At 47.0% G+C, this 16002-nt stretch overlaps 1 long non-coding RNA gene across 1 annotated transcript; it reads left to right on the top strand.

Annotated features, from left to right (window-relative positions):
* Positions 1–14965: 14965 nt before the first annotated feature.
* Positions 14966–15587, top strand: LOC138680695 (uncharacterized). Its single transcript, XR_011321735.1, has 3 exons — positions 14966–15083; positions 15313–15440; positions 15559–15587. It is a non-coding gene; the product is annotated as an uncharacterized lncRNA (long non-coding RNA).
* The last annotated feature ends 415 nt before the right edge of the window (positions 15588–16002 follow it).

The raw sequence follows: 16002 nt of genomic DNA, 5'->3' as shown, positions 1-16002 counted from the left end.
TTTGACGCACATAAAGGATCAGGCGTCTGCACCAGAGGAAGAGGAAAGCCTTGATGACAGTCAGCGATTGTCTGGTCAGGGCAGTGTACATGACGAGGTACCGGGCGAAGAGGAGGTGGAGGATGAGGAGGATGATGGGGATGAGTATATTTTTAATGAGGAAGCTTTCCCGGGGGCACGGGAAATTGGTGGCGTGGCAAGGCCGGGTTCTGGTTTTTTGAGGGACACAAGTGACGTAGATTTGCCTGCAACTGCCCCTCAACCAAGCACAACCGCAGATTTGACAACGGGAACTTTGGCCCACATGGCGGATTATGCCTTGCGTATCCTCAAAAGGGACACACGCATTACAAAAATGATGAACGATGACGATTACTGGTTGGCCTGCCTCCTTGATCCTCGCTATAAAGGCAAATTGCAAAATATTATGCCACATGAGAACTTGGAACTAATATTAGCAACAAAACAATCAACTCTTGTTGACCGTTTGCTTCTGGCATTCCCTGCACACAGCGCCCGTGATCGTTCTCACACGAGCTCCAGGGGCCAGCAGACCAGAGGTGTTAGAGGGGCAGAAATCAGAAGTGGCGTTGGCCAGAGGGGTTTTCTGACCAGGTTGTGGAGTGATTTTTCTATGACCGCAGACAGGACAGGTACTGCAGCATCAATTCAAAGTGACAGGAGACAACATTTGTCCAGTATGGTTACAAACTATTTTTCATCCCTTATCGACGTTCTCCCTCAACCGTCATTCCCATTTGATTACTGGGCATCCAAATTAGACACCTGGCCAGAATTGGCAGAATATGCATTGCAGGAGCTTGCTTGCCCGGCAGCTAGTGTCCTATCAGAAAGAGTATTCAGTGCTGCAGGTTCAATACTAACAGAAAAAAGGACTCGTCTGGCTACCCAAAATGTAGATGATCTAACCTTCATTAAAATGAACCACAACTGGATTTCAAAATCTTTTGCCCCACCCTGCCCGGCTGACACCTAGCTTTCCTATGAAAAGGTCTTGCCTGTGGACTATTCTGAATGACTTTTCCAATCTCGTAATTTTCTTCACCTGATTGTCCAGCATACGACATGTTTCCACCTCACGAAATGGCCAAACTCCCCACACGGGGCCGTGCTATCGCCACTTTGCGCTTGGACCCTTGAGAGTGCTGTTTGTCTGAAGAGGTGGGTGTGGCCGCTTTTGGTCGACGGCACTGCCACTGGGTCCCTCATAGTACAATAAAGTGTCTCTGGCGGTGGTGGTGCGCACCCAACGTCAGACACACCGTTGTAATATGAGGGGCCCTGTGCCTGTAACGCCGGCCACAAGACAGTTCCCCCCCCCAGCTCAAACAGTGCTCTACCACTAGCAAAATTATCTCTCACAGCTTCACCAATGTGTAGTCTAGGCGCTGACATCCTTCAATGCCTGGCACTGACAATACCATTGTTTTGACATTTTAGTTATGTTAGGCCTTCGAAGCCTGTCTGCGGTCCCTTCTTTCTACAACTACTACACTGACCAGGCCACTGCTGGCCGTGTTACCCTGGAACCAATTTAAAAGTGCCTACAGTCAGCCCAATTTTGTTATGTTAGGCCTTCGAAGACTGTCTGCCGTCACTCCTTCCACTAGACTTCCACTGACCATACACTGCTGCCCATGTACCCCTGGAACCAATTTAAAGTGCCTACAGCCAGCCCAATTTTGTTATGTTAGGCCTTCGAAGCCTGTCTGCGGTCACTCCTTCCACTAGACTTCCACTGACCAGACCACTGCTGCCCGTGTACCCCTGGAACCAATTTAAAAGTGCCTACAGCCAGCCCAATTTTTTTATTTTAGGCCTTCGATGCCTGTCTGCGGTCCATTCTTTCAACTACTACTACACTGACCAGGTCACTGCTGCCCGTGTACCCCTGGAACCAATTTAAAATTGCCTACAGCCATGTGTTATTATTTTAGGCCTTCGATGCCTGTCTGCGGTCACTCCTTCCACTAGGCCTCCACTGACCACACCACTGCTGCCCGTGTACCCCTGGAACCAATTTAAAATTGCCTACAGCCAGCCCAATTTTTTTATTTTAGGCCTTCGATGCCTGTCTGCGGTCCATTCTTTCAACTACAACTACACTGACCAGGTCACTGCTGCCCGTGTACCCCTGGAACCAATTTAAAAGTGCCTACAGCCAGCCCAAGTTTGTTATGTTAGGCCTTGGAAGCCTGTCTGCGGTCACTCCTTCCACTAGACTTCCACTGACCAGACCACTGCTGCCCGTGTACCCCTGGAACCAATTTAAAATTGCCTACAGCCAGCCCAATTTTTTTATTTTAGGCCTTCGATGCCTGTCTGCGGTCCATTCTTTCAACTACTACTACACTGACCAGGTCACTGCTGCCCGTGTACCCCTGGAACCAATTTAAAATTGCCTACAGCCAGCCCAATTTTTTTATTTTAGGCCTTCGATGCCTGTCTGCGGTCCATTCTTTCAACTACTACTACACTGACCAGGTCACTGCTGCCCGTCTACCCCTGGAACCAATTTAAAATTGCCTACAGCCATGTGTTATTATTTTAGGCCTTCGATGCCTGTCTGCGGTCACTCCTTCCACTAGGCCTCCACTGACCACACCACTGCTGTCCGTGTACCCCTGGAACCAATTTAAAATTGCCTACAGCCATGTGTTATTATTTTAGGCCTTCGATGCCTGTCTGCGGTCACTCCTTCCACTAGGCCTCCACTGACCACACCACTGCTGTCCGTGTACCCCTGGAACCAATTTAAAATTGCCTACAGCCATGTGTTATTATTTTAGGCCTTCGATGCCTGTCTGCGGTCACTCCTTCCACTAGGCCTCCACTGACCACACCACTGCTGTCCGTGTACCCCTGGAACCAATTTAAAATTGCCTACAGCCAGCCCAATTTTTTTATTTTAGGCCTTCGATGCCTGTCTGCGGTCCATTCTTTCAACTACTACTACACTGACCAGGTCACTGCTGCCCGTGTACCCCTGGAACCAATTTAAAATTGCCTACAGCCAGCCCAATTTTTTTATTTTAGGCCTTCGATGCCTGTCTGCGGTCCATTCTTTCAACTACTACTACACTGACCAGGTCACTGCTGCCCGTCTACCCCTGGAACCAATTTAAAATTGCCTACAGCCATGTGTTATTATTTTAGGCCTTCGATGCCTGTCTGCGGTCACTCCTTCCACTAGGCCTCCACTGACCACACCACTGCTGTCCGTGTACCCCTGGAACCAATTTAAAATTGCCTACAGCCATGTGTTATTATTTTAGGCCTTCGATGCCTGTCTGCGGTCACTCCTTCCACTAGGCCTCCACTGACCACACCACTGCTGTCCGTGTACCCCTGGAACCAATTTAAAATTGCCTACAGCCATGTGTTATTATTTTAGGCCTTCGATGCCTGTCTGCGGTCACTCCTTCCACTAGGCCTCCACTGACCACACCACTGCTGTCCGTGTACCCCTGGAACCAATTTAAAATTGCCTACAGCCAGCCCAATTTTTTTATTTTAGGCCTTCGATGCCTGTCTGCGGTCCATTCTTTCAACTACTACTACACTGACCAGGTCACTGCTGCCCGTGTACCCCTGGAACCAATTTAAAATTGCCTACAGCCATGTGTTATTATTTTAGGCCTTCGATGCCTGTCTGCGGTCACTCCTTCCACTAGGCCTCCACTGACCACACCACTGCTGCCCGTGTACCCCTGGAACCAATTTAAAATTGCCTACAGCCAGCCCAATTTTTTTATTTTAGGCCTTCGATGCCTGTCTGCGGTCCATTCTTTCAACTACTACTACACTGACCAGGTCACTGCTGCCCGTGTACCCCTGGAACCAATTTAAAATTGCCTACAGCCAGCCCAATTTTTTTATTTTAGGCCTTCGATGCCTGTCTGCGGTCCATTCTTTCAACTACTACTACACTGACCAGGTCACTGCTGCCCGTCTACCCCTGGAACCAATTTAAAATTGCCTACAGCCATGTGTTATTATTTTAGGCCTTCGATGCCTGTCTGCGGTCACTCCTTCCACTAGGCCTCCACTGACCACACCACTGCTGTCCGTGTACCCCTGGAACCAATTTAAAATTGCCTACAGCCATGTGTTATTATTTTAGGCCTTCGATGCCTGTCTGCGGTCACTCCTTCCACTAGGCCTCCACTGACCACACCACTGCTGTCCGTGTACCCCTGGAACCAATTTAAAATTGCCTACAGCCATGTGTTATTATTTTAGGCCTTCGATGCCTGTCTGCGGTCACTCCTTCCACTAGGCCTCCACTGACCACACCACTGCTGTCCGTGTACCCCTGGAACAAATTTAAAATTGCCTACAGCCAGCCCAATTTTTTTATTTTAGGCCTTCGATGCCTGTCTGCGGTCCATTCTTTCAACTACTACTACACTGACCAGGTCACTGCTGCCCGTGTACCCCTGGAACCAATTTAAAATTGCCTACAGCCATGTGTTATTATTTTAGGCCTTCGATGCCTGTCTGCGGTCACTCCTTCCACTAGGCCTCCACTGACCACACCACTGCTGCCCGTGTACCCCTGGAACCAATTTAAAATTGCCTACAGCCAGCCCAATTTTTTTATTTTAGGCCTTCGATGCCTGTCTGCGGTCCATTCTTTCAACTACTACTACACTGACCAGGTCACTGCTGCCCGTGTACCCCTGGAACCAATTTAAAATTGCCTACAGCCAGCCCAATTTTTTTATTTTAGGCCTTCGATGCCTGTCTGCGGTCCATTCTTTCAACTACTACTACACTGACCAGGTCACTGCTGCCCGTCTACCCCTGGAACCAATTTAAAATTGCCTACAGCCATGTGTTATTATTTTAGGCCTTCGATGCCTGTCTGCGGTCACTCCTTCCACTAGGCCTCCACTGACCACACCACTGCTGTCCGTGTACCCCTGGAACCAATTTAAAATTGCCTACAGCCATGTGTTATTATTTTAGGCCTTCGATGCCTGTCTGCGGTCACTCCTTCCACTAGGCCTCCACTGACCACACCACTGCTGTCCGTGTACCCCTGGAACCAATTTAAAATTGCCTACAGCCAGCCCAATTTTTTTATTTTAGGCCTTCGATGCCTGTCTGCGGTCCATTCTTTCAACTACTACTACACTGACCAGGTCACTGCTGCCCGTGTACCCCTGGAACCAATTTAAAATTGCCTACAGCCATGTGTTATTATTTTAGGCCTTCGATGCCTGTCTGCGGTCACTCCTTCCACTAGGCCTCCACTGACCACACCACTGCTGCCCGTGTACCCCTGGAACCAATTTAAAATTGCCTACAGCCAGCCCAATTTTTTTATTTTAGGCCTTCGATGCCTGTCTGCGGTCCATTCTTTCAACTACTACTACACTGACCAGGTCACTGCTGCCCGTGTACCCCTGGAACCAACATCAGAAAATATAAAAATAAGTATTTTGCTTATAAAAAAGAAAATACTGGTGAGATATCAAATGCAGACATTTTAACATTAAAAACAAACACACAACTAAAATCTGGTACAGTACTAAAAATGGCCACCAGCTACAATTACTTTCTCCTGCAAGTAGTTAACTGAAAGTTTTTTTAAATTGAAAACACACATATGGCATCCACCGAGTGTTGTCCTGTCGCGTCTTCTTTATATTATTGCCGAGAAGATGCAAAATAATGAAAATAATAAAATCATTAATTACCAAAATAATAGAGAAAGTCAACACCACATTGCAAATAAACATTCATTCCAAATAAAGAAGCAGGGCGCGTCCGAGGGTGAGTATATACCTAATAAGAATCTAATCACCCTCGGACGCGCAATGCTTATTTCCAACAGCCTTCCTTCCTAAGAATCATCCCTTCCGTGGTGTAGAGAGACGTTGTGTTACACTCCAAGGTGTTCCCCAGGTTGCCTTTCCTGAGCTTCGATCTACCGGCTCTCGTTTAGTAGTTGTTGGAAACTACGCTGCATTAGGCCTTCAAATTGGGTATGGGGTGTAGAGAGATGGTGTGTTCCACTCCAAGGTGTTCCCCAGGTTGCCTTTCCTGAGCTTCGATCTTCCGGCTCTCGTTTAGTAGTTCTTGGAAACTACACTGCATTAGGCCTTCAAATTGGGTATGGGGTGTAGAGAGAGGGTGTGTTACACTCCAAGGTGTTCCCCAGGTTGCCTTTCCTGAGCTTCGATATTCCGGCTCTCGTTTAGTAGTTGTCGGAAACTACGCTGCATTAGGCCTACAAATTGGGTATGGGGTGTAGAGAGAGGGTGTGTTACACTCCAAGGTGTTCCCCAGGTTGCCTTTCCTGAGCTTCGATCTTCATGCTCTCGTTTAGTAGTTGTCGGAAACTACGCTGCATTAGGCCTACAAATTGGGTATGGGGTGTAGAGAGAGGGTTTGTTACACTCCAAGGTGTTCCCCAGGTTGCCTTTCCTGAGCTTCGATCTTCCGGCTCTCGTTTAGTAGTTGTTGGAAACTACGCTGCATTAGGCCTTCAAATTGGGTATGGGGTGTAGCGAGAGGGTGTGTTACACTCCAAGGTGTTCCCCAGGTTGCCTTTCCTGAGCTTCGATCTTCCGGCTCTCGTTTAGTAGTTCTTGGAAACTACACTGCATTAGACCTTCAAATTGGGTATGGGGTGTAGAGAGAGGGTGTGTTACACTCTAAGGTGTTCCCCAGGTTTCCTTGCCATTGCTTCGGTCTTCCGACTCTCGTTTAGTAGTTGTAGAAAAGTACACTGCATTAGGCCATACAAAATGGGTATGGGGTGGAGAGAGATGGTGTGTTACACTCCAAGGTGTTCCCCAGGTTGCCTTTCCTGAGCTTCTATCTTCAGGCTCTCATTAAATTGTGGTTAAATGGAACAACTGCATTTGGCGTACTAGTTGGTTTGGGGCCTACTATCGGTGTCTGCCACTCCTTGCTGTTCTCCTCCACTGAACAAAGCTGTGCCGCCTGTTTACTACGGTTGCCAATTTTGAACTGCATTTCGACTACTTACTGATTTGGCCCTACTCTCTGTGTCAGCCTCTCATTCCAGTTGTCCTCCACTGCAATGCCCCCTGGTTATTCCTGTGTTACCAATTTTGAACTGCATTTAGCCCACTTTCTTCTTTGGGCCTATATCTGTGTTTCCACTTCATCGTGCCCATTGCCCAGCCAGTGATAGATGAGTCTGCTGGTACATTGACCCATAACGCAACATTCCCCGTGCACGCTACACAACAACATTGTGACCCTGCTGAAAGTCAGGTTGCTCTTCCCGCATACCATACCACCTTACACGGGGACAAAGAGGAAGGTGCAGATGAAAGTGCAGGTTCCTTCATCAGGTGGGGGGAGGAATACTAGTTGGCGACGTCACTGGCACAGGGCCTCTCATAGTACGCAAAAGTGTTGCTGCCGGTGGGAGGCGCCCCCGCCGTGCAAACACACCGCTGTACTTTGAGGGGCCCTGTGCCAGTGCCAATGCCAACTAGTGGGCCCCCCCTGCTTGCTCAGGTTCACAGCACTTGCAAAGTTGAAATACTTACCTCTCCCTGCTCCACTGCCGTGACGTGGTCCAGATTTCCTGGGCCCACTAATTACTTGAACCAGCCCTACCCCCCACAACTTTAGCCAAATGACCCCCAATTTCAAATGCCTTCCAATTATTATAAGGTAAATTACGCTTGACAAGCTTCATTAAGAAGAATGGATGGTTTTGACATTAAAATGGGCACTCTAGGTGTTTTCCTGGCCCCCACTCACTGCCGACTATGCTGCCCCATTGACTTGCATTGGGTTTCGTGTTTCGGTCGATCCCGACTTTACGTCATAATCGGCCGATTTCACTCGACCCGACTTTGGACATAGTCGGGTTTCGCAAAACCCGGCTCGACTCTAAAAAGGTCAAGGTCGCTCAACTCTAGTGACGAGGTTAATTCGTTAGCTGCTGCTCTATTTAACTCCACTTAGATCTTTGCTCCATGCCACCTGTCAATGTTCCAGTATTGGTCTAGTTCACTCCTGGATCGTTCTTGTGACCTGTCTTCCCATCAGAAGCTAAGTTCCAGCTTGTATTTCATGGGTTTGCTATTTTTCTGTCCAGCTTGCTATTTAATTTGTTGTCTTGCTTGCTGGAAGCTCTAGGACTCAGAGGGAGCGCCTCCGCCCCGTAAGTCGGTGCGGAGGATCTTTTTGCGCCCTCTGCGTGGTCTTTTTGTAGGTTTTTGTGCTGACCGCAAAGTAACCTTTCCTATCCTCGGTCTGTTCAGTAAGTCGGGCCTCACTTTGCTAAATCTATTTTATCTCTGTGTTTGTATTTTCATCTTTACTCACCGTCATTATATGTGGGGGGTTGCCTTTTCCTTTGGGGAATTTCTCTGAGGCAAGGTAGGCTTTATTTTTCTATCTTCAGGGCTAGCTAGTTTCTTAGGCTGTGCCGAGTTGCATAAGGAGCGTTAGGCGCAATCCACGGCTATTTCTAGTGTGTTTGATAGGTTTAGGGATTGCGGTCAGCAGAGTTCCCACGTCCCAGAGCTCGTCCTTATTATCAGTAACTATCAGGTCATTCCGTGTGCTCGTAACCACCAGGTCCATTATTGTCCTGACCACCAGGTCATAACAGTACAGGTTGCCCAAAGTACTAATGCATCTCAATAGAGGGATAAGAGAAGTTCTGAGACCATTTTTTTTTCTTTGCAGTGTGTTTTGTCTCTATTTTCCCCTTAACCTCTGGGTGGTTCAGGACACTGGTGTAAACATGGACATTCAAGGTCTGTCCTCTTGGATGGATAATCTCACTACAAGGATACAAAACATTCAAGATTTTGTGGTTCAGAATCCGATGTCAGACCCTAGGATTCCAATTCCTGATTTGTTTTTTGGTGATAGATCTAAGTTCTTGAATTTCAAAAATAATTGTAAATTGTTTCTTGCCTTGAAACCTCGCTCCTCAGGTGACCCTGTTCAACAAGTAAAGATCATTATTTCTTTCTTACGTGGTGACCCTCAAGACTGGGCATTTTCCCTTGCGCCAGGAGATCCGGCATTGCGTTATGTTGATGCGTTTTTCCTGGCGCTTGGATTGCTTTATGACGAACCTAATTCAGTGGATCAGGCAGAGAAAATCTTGCTGGCTCTGTGTCAGGGTCAGGATGAAGCGGAGATATATTGTCAGAAGTTTAGAAAGTGGTCTGTGCTCACTCAGTGGAATGAATGTGCCCTGGCAGCAATCTTCAGAAAGGGTCTCTCTTAAGCCCTTAAGGATGTCATGGTGGGATTTCCCATGCCTGCTGGTCTGAATGAGTCTATGTCTTTGGCCATTCAGATCGATCGACGCTTGCATGAGCGTAAAGCTGTGCACCATTTGGCGGTACTATCTGAGCATGGGCCTGAGCCTATGCAATGTGATAGGACTTTGACCAGAGCTGAACGGCAAGAACACAGATGTCGGAATGGGCTATGTTTTTACTGTGGTGATTCCACTCATGCTATCTCCGATTGTCCTAAGCACACTAAGCGGTTCGCTAGGTCTGCCACCATTGGTACGGTACAGTCTAAATTTCTATTGTCTGTTACTCTGATTTGCTCTTTGTCATCCTATTCTGTTATGGCATTTGTGGATTCAGGCGCTGCCCTGAATTTGATGGACTTGGAGTATGCTAGGTGCTGTGGTTTTTTCTTGGAGCCCTTGCAGTATCCTATTCCATTGAGAGGAATTGATGCTATGCCTTTGGCCAAGAATAAGCCTCAGTATTGGACCCAATTGACCATGTGCATGGCTCCTGCACATCAGGAGGATATCCGCTTTCTGGTGTTGCATAATCTGCATGATGTGGTCGTTTTGGGGTTGCCATGGCTACAGGTTCATAATCCAGTATTGGACTGGAAATCTATGTCTGTGTCCAGCTGGGGTTGCCAGGGGGTACATGGTGATGTTCCATTTTTGTCTATTTCGTCTTCCACTCCTTCTGAAGTTCCAGAGTTTTTGTCGGATTATCGGGATGTATTTGATGAGCCCAAAGCCAGTGCCCTACCTCCTTATAGGGATTGCGATTGTGCAATTAATTTGATTCCTGGTAGTAAGTTTCCTAAGGGCTGATTGTTCAATTTATCTGTGCCAGAACACGCCGCTATGCGGAGTTATATAAAGGAATCCTTGGAGAAAGGCCATATTCACCCGTCGTCATCACCGTTAGGAGCAGGGTTCTTTTTTGTGGCCAAGAAGGATGGTTCTTTGAGACCTTGTATTGATTACCGCCTTCTTAATAAAATTACAGTCAAATTTCAGTATCCTTTGCCGTTGCTGTCTGATTTGTTTGCTCGTATTAAAGGGGCTAGTTGGTTCACCAAGAAAGATCTTCGAGGGGCGTATAATCTTGTGCGTATTAAACAAGGCGATGAATGGAAAACAGCATTTAATATGCCCGAGGCCATTTTGAGTACCTGGTTATGCCATTCGGGCTTTCCAATGCTCCATCAGTATTTCAGTCCTTTATGCATGACATCTTCCGAGAGTACCTGGATAAATTCCTGATTGTGTATTTGGATGATATTTTGGTCTTTTCGGATGATTGGGAGTCTCATGTGAAGCAGGTCAGAATGGTGTTCCAGGTCCTTCGTGCGAATTCCTTGTTTGTGAAGGGGTCAAAGTGTCTCTTTGGAGTTCAGAAGGTTTCATTTTTGGGGTTAATTTTTTCCCCTTCTACTATCGAGATGGACCCTGTTAAAGTCCAGGCCATTTACGATTGGACTCAGCCGACATCTGTGAAGAGCCTGCAAAAGTTCCTGGGCTTTGCTAATTTTTATCGGCGCTTCATCGCTAATTTTTCTACTGTTGCTAAACCGTTGACTGATTTGACCAAGAAGGGTGCTGATGTGGTCAATTGGTCTTCTGCGGCTGTAGAGGCTTTTCAGGAGTTGAAGCGTCGTTTTTCTTCTGCCCCTGTGTTGTGCCAGCCAGATGTTTCGCTTCCGTTTCAGGTTGAGGTTGATGCTTCTGAGATTGGAGCAGGGGCTGTTTTGTCGCAGAGAAGTTCTGATGGCTCGGTGATGAAGCCATGTGCTTTTTTTTCTAGAAAGTTTTCGCCTGCTGAGCGTAACTATGATGTTGGTAATCGTGAATTGTTGGCCATGAAGTGGGCATTCGAGGAGTGGAGTCATTGGCTGGAAGGAGCCAAGCATCGCGTGGTGGTCTTGACAGATCACAAGAATTTGACTTATCTTGAGTCCGCCAAACGGTTGAATCCGAGACAGGCTCGATGGTCGTTATTTTTCTCCCGTTTTGATTTTGTGGTTTCGTACCTTCCGGGCTCTAAGAATGTGAAGGCTGATGCCCTGTCAAGGAGTTTTGTGCCTGACTCTCCGGGTGTTCCTGAGCCGGCGGGTATTCTCAAAGAGGGGGTAATTTTGTCTGCCATCTCCCCTGATTTGCGGCGGGTGCTGCAAAAATTTCAGGCTGATAGACCTGACCGTTGCCCAGCGGAGAAACTGTTTGTCCCTGATAGATGGACTAGTAGAGTTATCTCTGAGATTCATTGTTCATTGTTGGCTGGGCATCCTGGAATCTTTAGTACCAGAGATTTGGTGACTAGATCCTTCTGGTGGCCATCTTTGTCGCGGGATGTGCGTTCTTTTGTGCAGTCCTGTGGGACTTGTGCTCGGGCTAAGCCCTGCTGTTCTCGTGCCAGTGGGTTGCTTTTGCCCTTGCCGGTCCCGAAGAGGCCCTGGATGCATATTTCTATGGATTTTATTTCGGATCTCCCCGTCTCTCAAAAGATGTCGGTCATTTGGGTGGTTTGTGATCGCTTTTCCAAGATGGTCCATTTGGTACCTTTGTCTAAATTGCCTTCCTCCTCTGATTTGGTGCCATTATTTTTCCAGCATGTGGTTCGTTTACATGGTATCCCGGAGAACATCGTTTCTGACAGAGGTTCCCAGTTTGTTTCAAGGTTTTGGCGATCCTTTTGTGCTAGGATGGGCATTGATTTGTCTTTTTCCTCGGCTTTCCATCCTCAGACAAATGGCCAAACCGAACGAACTAATCAAACTTTGGAAACATATCTGAGATGCTTTGTTTCTGCTGATCAGGATGATTGGGTGTCCTTATTGCCGTTGGCTGAGTTCGCCCTTAATAAACGGGCCAGCTCGGCTACTTTGGTTTCGCCGTTTTTCTGAAATTCTGGTTTCCATCCTCGTTTCTCTTCAGGGCAGGTTGAGTCTTCAGACTGTCCTGGTGTAGATACTGTGGTGGATAGGTTGCAGCAGATTTGGACTCATGTGGTGGACAATTTGACATTGTCCCAGGAGAATGCTCAACGTTTCGCTAACCGCCGGCGCTGTGTGGGTCCCCGACTTCGTGTTGGGGATTTGGTTTGGTTGTCGTCTCGTTATGTTCCTATGAAGGTTTCCTCTCCTAAGTTTAAGCCTCGTTTCATTGGTCCGTATAAGATTTCTGAGGTTATCAATCCTGTGTCATTTCATTTGGCCCTTCCTGCTTCTTTTGCCATCCATAATGTGTTCCATAGGTCGTTGTTGCGCAGATATGTGGCACCTGTGGTTCCATCCGTTGATCCTCCTGCCCCGGTGTTAGTTGAGGGGGAGTTGGAGTATGTGGTGGAGAAGATTTTGGATTCTCGTGTTTCGAGACGGAAACTCCAGTACCTGGTCAAGTGGAAGGGTTATGGTCAGGAAGATAATTCCTGGGTTTTTGCCTCTGATGTTCATGCTGCCGATCTGGTTCGTGCCTTTCATTTGGCTCATCCTGGTTGGCCTGGGGGCTCTGGTGAGGGTTCAGTGACCCCTCCTCAAGGGGGAAGTACTGTTGTGAATTCTGTTGTCGGGCTCCCTCCTGTGGTCATGAATGGTACTTCAGCTGGTTCTGTCCATGGACTTCCTCTGGTGGGTGTTTCTGAGTTTCACAGGTGACGAGGTTAATTAGTTAGCTGCTGCTCTATTTAACTCCACTTAGATCTTTGCTCCATGCCACCTGTCAATGTTCCAGTATTGGTCTAGTTCACTCCTGGATCGTTCTTGTGACCTGTCTTCCCATCAGAAGCTAAGTTCCAGCTTGTATTTCTTGGGTTTGCTATTTTTCTGTCCAGCTTGCTATTTAATTTGTTGTCTTGCTTGCTGGAAGCTATGGGATGCAGAGGGAGCGCCTCCGCACCGTGAGTCGGTGCGGAGGGTCTTTTTGCGCCCTCTGCGTGGTCTTTTTGTAGGTTTTTGTGCTGACCGCAAAGTAACCTTTCCTATCCTTGGTCTGTTCAGTAAGTCGGGCCTCACTTTGCTAAATCTATTTCATCTCTGTGTTTGTATTTTCATCTTTACTCACCGTCATTATATGTGGGGGGCTGCCTTTTCCTTTGGGGAATTTCTCTGAGGCAAGGTAGGCTTTATTTTTCTATCTTCAGAGCTAGCTAGTTTCTTAGGCTGTGCCGAGTTGCATAGGGAGCGTTAGGAGCAATCCACGGCTATTTCTAGGGTGTTTGATTGGTTTAGGGATTGCGGTCAGCAGAGTTCCCACGTCCCAGAGCTCGTCCTTATTATCAGTAACTATCAGGTCATTCCGTGTGCTCATAACCACCAGGTCCATTATTGTCCTGACCACCAGGTCATAACATGGGTGTGTCTGAGTTTCCTTCCACAGGTGACGAGGTTAATTCGTTAGCTGGCTGCTCTATTTAACTCCACTTAGATCTTTGCTCCATGCCACCTGTCAATGTTTCAGTATTGGTCTTGTTCACTCCTGGATCGTTCTTGTGACCTGTCTTCCCAGCAGAAGCTAAGTTCCTGCTTGTATTTTCTTTGGTTTGCTATTTTTCTGTCCAGCTTGCTATTTTTTTTGTTGTCTTGCTTGCTGGAAGCTCTGGGACGCAGAGGGAGTGCCTCCGCACCGTGAGTCGGTGCGGAGGGTCTCTTTGCGCCCTCTGCGTGGTCTTTTTGTAGGTTTTTGTGCTGGCCGCAAAGCTGCCTTTCCTGTCCTCAGTCTGTTCAGTAAGTCGGGCCTCACTTTGCTAAATCTATTTCATCTCTGTGTTTGTATTTTCATCTTTACTCACCGTCATTATATGTGGGGGGCTGCCTTTTCCTTTGGGGAATTTCTCTGAGGCAAGGTAGGCTTTATTTTTCTATCTTCAGGGCTAGCTAGTTCCTTAGGCTGTGCCGAGTTGCATAGGGAGCGTTAGGCGCAATCCACGGCTATTTCTAGTGTGTTTGATAGGATTAGGGATTGCGGTCAGCAGAGTTCCCACGTCCCAGAGCTCGTCCTTTATTATCAGTAACTATCAGGTCATTCCGTGTGCTCTTAACCACCAGGTCCATTTTTGTCCTGACCACCAGGTCATAACACAAGACTATTGAGAGACTATTGAAATTTTGGAGAAGGACATTATGCAAAAGAAAAAGATGAAGTTCCTTCGGGATAAAAGTGATTTTGACAACCAGCAGATGTTTAGATGGACACATCACGGTAATGGTCGATTCAGGAGATTTGACGGCCAAGAACATCATAAAAAGATCCCCTCTCCCATGGCTGCTGGGGACTCCTCCACTAGCGATTTTTTATCTTCAGGCGCAAGCGATCAAGAAAGCGCAATAAAAGAGGTCGCAAAAAATTAACCAAATCCAAAGAAAAAGGGACGGAGGTATCAAGCATGATCCCCGACCTACAAGAGATCACTGAGGCACAACAGGAGGAAGTAGCCTTGGGGATGGACATCAATGATGCAGGTAATTTGCAAATCATAAATCTGTCGGAGTATGTCTTGACAAATGAAGAAAGGCGTGTATTGGCATTAGGTTTGTCTTTTTCCCCCATGAATAGGCTGGATAAATTCACCCTTATTAAGGATGTGTATTTATTTTGCAGAAAATTGGTATTCAAACTCATGTATCACCAGCCTTCTATTGTTGATTCCCTGCCGCAGGACGAGAGACAGGTTTTCAGTGACCTTTTACAACTCTTGGAGGAAAATGAGTGCTCTGCTGCCCGGGATGGTCAGAAGTCTTGGCATTTACCCTCACAGGTCACGCCATCTTTTTCAGTATCTCCAACTATCCAAATTTTTTATGACATGGTAAGTCAGGATGTGGCTAGACTCCAGCTCAATAAACATCAAGGTGAAAACCTGGGTACCAGAGAAAGGCAGATTTTGGCTAGACTTAAAGAAAATACGTCCTTTATTATAAAGGAGACTGATAAGAGCGGCAATATTGTCCTTTGGCCTATCAATATGTATCTAAAAGAAGCTCGGCGTCAACTGAGTAATGCCAAATGCTACCAAGTCTTGCCCTCTGATCCCACAGGTATCTTCAAGAGGAAGCTGGATCGTCTTCTCACTTCTGCTAAGCACAACAATATCTTGGACAACAAAGAACTTAAATTCCTGACCACAGTGTCTCCGGTCGTCCCTACTCTATATCTTCTTCCGAAGGTACATAAATCGATCCAGGAACCACCTGATAGGCCAATTGTGGCAGGTATTGGCGGTTTGTATGAGAGGCCTTGTATCTATCTGGATCATTTTTTGCAACCGCTTGTCATTTGTTTAGGTTCTTATATCCAGGATACCTCTCATCTGATTCGACAGCTGCAAGATCTGATGGTTCCAGAGAACACCATCCTTGTCACGATGGATGTTGCATCATTGTACATTTGTATTGGACATACGTTGGGTATCGAGGCGGTCTCATTCTTTTTGAACCAACAAATCACAGGTGACCGCAGACACCAATCTTTAATCTTGGATCTCCTATTGTTTGTTTTATCTAACAGCTACTTCGTATTTGACAGAGTGTTTTATAAACAAATTGTTGGCACAGCCATGGGTGCCCGCTGTGCGCCCTCCTATGCCAACCTTTTTATGGGTTGGTGGGAGGAAACACAGGTGCGCCCTCTGCAGGATTTCAAAATCAACGTTCTTCATTGGTTTCGATATATTGACGACTTGTTGTTCTTTTGGACGGGTTCTGAAGTTGATTGCAGGAATTTTATCA

The sequence above is a fragment of the Ranitomeya imitator genome, chromosome 5 (assembly GCF_032444005.1).
Source record: "Ranitomeya imitator isolate aRanImi1 chromosome 5, aRanImi1.pri, whole genome shotgun sequence".
NCBI classification, from domain to species: domain Eukaryota; kingdom Metazoa; phylum Chordata; class Amphibia; order Anura; family Dendrobatidae; genus Ranitomeya; species Ranitomeya imitator.
Note: the sequence above shows the minus strand (reverse complement) of the source record. Positions and strands in the feature narration are given on the sequence as shown.